At 34.7% G+C, this 4,834-nt stretch overlaps 1 non-coding gene across 1 annotated transcript; it reads left to right on the forward strand.

Annotated features, from left to right (window-relative positions):
- Positions 1 to 386: 386 nt before the first annotated feature.
- On the forward strand, positions 387 to 493 carry LOC139032082 (U6 spliceosomal RNA). The gene has a single exon (XR_011484631.1). It is a non-coding gene; the product is annotated as a U6 spliceosomal RNA (small nuclear RNA).
- Positions 494 to 4,834: the final 4,341 nt, after the last annotated feature.

A 4,834-nucleotide genomic window follows, 5' to 3' on the forward strand; every position in this document is an offset into this window, starting at 1 on the left:
AGTGTAACATTTTCTGATGGTAAACAATGGTAAGCTAAAGATATTACAAACTCTAAAGTAGCCATATATACATTTATTAAAATCATATAGTTGCCAAATCAATAGTAGAGATACAGTGGAATACTAAAACATAAAAAAAAAAAAAATCACATGAAATAGAATAGAGAGGGGAATGAAGAGAATATATAAATATCAAAATAAAGATTATGATGGTAAAATTAATTCTATTCATATAAATAATTAGTATAAATTTAAAAGGAATAAATACTCCTCTTAAAAGTAATAATTATCATACTGGATTAAAAAGCAAGGCCCAACTATGTGCTATTTACAAAAGATGCACAAAACCTGTAAAGCTGCAAAATGTTTTTAAAAAACTTGAAGTTGTGCTCGCTTTCGCAGCACATATACTAAAATTGAAATGATACAGAGAAGATTAGCATGGCCCCTGGGCAAGGAGGATACACAAATTCATGAAGCATTCCATAATTTTAGAAGAAGTGAAACTCTCGCTCTTTGCAGATGACATGAACCTCTACATAGAAAACCCTAAAGACTCTACCAGAAAATACTAGAGCTAATCAGTGAATATAGTAAAGTTGCAAGATATAAAATTAACACACAGAAATCTCTTGCATTCCTATACACTAACAATGAGAAAACAGAAAGAGAAATTAAGGAAATAGTACCATTGCAACAAAAAGAATAAAATACTTAGGAGTATATCTACCTGAACAAAAGAAAGACCTATGTATATAAAACTATAAAACACTGATGAAAGAAATTAAAGAGGACACAAATAGATGGAGAAATATACCTTGTTTATGGATTGGAAGAATCAATATTGTCAAAATGACTATAAAACCCAAAGCAGTCTACAGATGCAATGCAATCCCCATCAAACTACCAACAGTATTTTTCACAGAACTAGAACAAATAATTTCACAATTTGTATGGAAATACAAAAAACCTCGAATAGCCAAAGTAATCCTGAGAAAGAAGAAGGGAACTGGAGGAATCAACCTGCCTGACTTCAGACTCTACTACAAAGCCACAGTCATCAAGACAGTATGGTACTGGCACAAAGACAGAAATATAGATCAGTGGAACAGAATAGAAAGCCAAGAGATAAATCCACGAACCTATGGGCACCTTATCTTCGACAAAGGAGGCAAGGATATACAATGGAAAAAAAGATAACCTCTTTAACAAGTGGTGCTGGGAAAACTGGTCAACCACCTGTAAAAGAATGAAACTAGAACACTTTCTAACACCATACACAAAAATAAACTCAAAATGGATTAAAGATATAAATGTAAGACCAGAAACTATAAAACGCCTAGAGGAGAACATAGGCAAAACACTGTTCGACATGAATCACAGCAGGATCCTCTATGACCCACCTCCCAGAATATTGGAAATGAAAGCAAACATCAACAAATGGGAGCTAATGAAACTTAAAAGCTTTTGCACAACAAAGGAAACTATAAGCAAGGTGAAAAGACAGCCTTCAGAATGGGAGAAAATAATAGCAAATGAAACAACAGACTAAGGATTAATCTCAAAAATATACAAGCAACTCCTGAAGCTCAATTCTAGAAAAATAAATGACCCAATCAAAATATGGGCCAAAGAACTAAACAGACATTTCTCCAAAGAAGACACACAGATTGCTAACAAACACATGAAAAGATGCTCAACATCACTCATTATCAGAGAAATGCAAATCAAAACCACAATGAGGTACCATTACATGCCAGTCAGGATGGCTGCTATCCAAAAGTCTACAAGCAATAAATGCTGGAGAGGGTGTGGAGAAAAGGGAAACCTCTTACACTGTTGGTGGGAATGTAAACTAGTACAGCCACTATGGATAACACTGTGAAGATTTCTTTAAAAACTGGAAATAGAACTGCCATATGACCCAGCAATCCCACTTCTGGGCATACACACAGAGGAAACCAGATCTGAAAGAGACATGTGCACCTCAATGTTCACCGCAGCACTGTTTATAATAGCCAGGATATGGAAGTAACCTAGATGCCCATCACCAGACGAATGGATAAGGAAGCTGTGGAATATTACTCAGCCATTAAAAAGAATTCATTTGAATCAGTTCTAATGAGATGGATGGAACTGGAGCCCATTATACAGAGTGAAGTAAGCCAGAAAGATAAAGACCAATACAGTATACTAATGCATATATATGGAATTTAAAAGATGGTAATGTTAACCCACATGCAAAACAGAAAACAAGACACAGATGTATAGAACAGACTTGTGGACTCTGTGGGAGAAGGCGAGGGTGGGATGTTTCGAGAGAACAACAACGAAACATGTATATTATCTAGGGTGAAACAGATCACCAGCCCAGGTTGGATGCATGAGACAAGTGCTCGGGGCTGGTGCACTGGGAAGTCCCAGAGGGATCGGGTAGAGAGGGAGGTGGGAGGGGGGGATCGGGATGAAGAACACATGTAAATCCATGGCTGATTCATGTCAATGTACGACAAAAACCACTACAATATTGTAAAGTAATTAGCCTCCAACTAATAAAAATAAATGGAAAAAAATAAAAAATAAAAAACTTGAAGTTATGCTATGCAAATACTAATCAAGAGAAAGTCAGAGTAGATATATTGCTATTAGGCAAAGCTGACCTGAGGGAAAACAGTATAAACAGAGATAATTTTATCATTATAAAGGAAACAGTCATTGAGAAGAAATACAAATGTTCAGTGTATATGTACTCATCAACAGAAAATACAAGAAGAAGGAAAAAAAAAATGACAAATTGTAGGAAGTGAAAAAAAGTAATGTGAGAGTCGCTCAGTTCGTCTGATTAGACTCTTTGTGACCCGGTGGACTGCAGCCTGCCAGACTCCTCTGTCAGTGGAACTTGAAATGGGCCCATTCCCTTCTCCAGAGGATCTTCCCAATGCAGGGATCAAACCCAGGTCTCCCACATTTCAGGCAGATGCTTTATCAGCTGAGCTACCAGGAAAGCAACGAATTGTAAGGGAAAATAGCAAAGCCATGATTAACATTTGAGATTTCAAACCCTTCTCTCAGTTGCTGCAAGAAAAGTAAATAAAGTCTAGTAAGAATAAAAAGATCCAAATAGATAATACTATTTCTACATTAACTTATAAAATATAAAAGGAGGCAATACTTTCCAATATAAATATTGAGGCTACATTTTTCCATATATACACTGATATTCTACATACACTTTTTATTTTGCTGTGTTTAACAATAAGCTCAGTCTTTGTATGCACTTAATGATAGCAAAAGATATTAAGAAACACTTTTATGGACTGCATTTTTATGTTACATTAAAAGTGAATTTGAGGTAATTTGAGGAATTTGAGGTAACTAAGTTATCTCTTTTAATAAATTAACTTAGTCTGGGGAAGAATATATATATAATGTATATATATAATATTTATAAAATTGATAAAACATACAATATATAAGAGGTGTTCCATGGCCCAGGAATATGTTTGCTAAGCTTACCACTCACTTTGTGCTCAGCTCCTGGTGTAGCACCTAATACATACAGTGAGTATTTTACTTTTCCATAAACTGTTTTCTGTATTTCCATAAACTATTAATTGGAAATTAATACAATTATTCCTTTAAAACTATTAGCCAAGAAACTAAGAGAAGAATGGGTTAAAAGGGGTAGATTGGTATTCTCTAACAGGAAAAATAGTTATTGGTATAGACTAGGAACAGATTGAGGTTTATTAAAAAAAAAAAATGAGGCATGATGAGGTACAGGATGAGATAAAATTGTAGCTCCAAAGAACTGGAGAGAGATTTCAGAATTAAAATGAAATGGATGGTTAACCCACTATTCAATTTTAAGTGCACTTTATGTAAATTTAGAATAGAGTAAGAATATAGTGGAGGCCTCAACTTTCAAACACAACACCAAAGTTATGAAACTTGAAGTATAGCATTAAATAATAAACATTATATCAAAAAGCATTGAAAATAGAAGGAAATGAACAAAATTTGAAAGTTTTCCACTTACAAGGAAAAACACTGATATTTGCTTAAATGAAACTTAAGTCGTCAGGAAACTGTAAAATGCATAAACCCAGAAAAGAAGAAATATGTAAAAATATGAAAAACTTCTCAAATATTTATGGAATCAGAGTAATGTAATTTAAAAAGAATGAAATAATATGATTTTTGAGATTGGCATATATTAAAATGGATAAGAATGTATATTGTTTAGATGTGTCAGTTCCTCCTCTCTATTATAAAAGAAATACAATATATGTTGTTCAGTTGCTAAGTCATGTATGACTCTTTGCAGCCTATGGACTGCAGCAGTCTGGCTTTCCTGTCCTTCACTGTCTTCCAGAGCTTGCTCAAACTCATGTCTACTGAGTTCATGATGGCATCCAACCATCTCATCCTCTGTTACCCCGTTCTCCTGCCCTCAATCTTTCCCAACATCAGAGTTTCCCAATGAGTTGGCTCTTCTTATCATGTGGCCAAAGTATTGGAGCCTCAGTTTTAGCAACAGTCATTCCAATGAAGATTCAGGATTGATTTCCTTTAGGATTGACTGGTTTGATTTCCTTGCAGTCGAAGGGACACTCATGTCTTCTCCAGCACCACAGTTTGAAAGCATCAATTCTTCAATTCTCAGCCTTTTTTATGGTCCAACTCTCACATCCAATATACTATTGGAAAGCACATAGCTTTGACTATATAGGCCCTTGTTGGCAAAGGGATGCCTCTGCTTTTTAATATGCTGCCTAGTATTGTCATAGCTTTTTTTTCAAAAGAGCAAATATCTTTTAATTTAATGGTTGCA

The sequence above is a fragment of the Odocoileus virginianus genome, chromosome 29, assembly GCF_023699985.2.
Source record: "Odocoileus virginianus isolate 20LAN1187 ecotype Illinois chromosome 29, Ovbor_1.2, whole genome shotgun sequence".
Classification (NCBI taxonomy): Eukaryota; Metazoa; Chordata; class Mammalia; order Artiodactyla; family Cervidae; genus Odocoileus; species Odocoileus virginianus.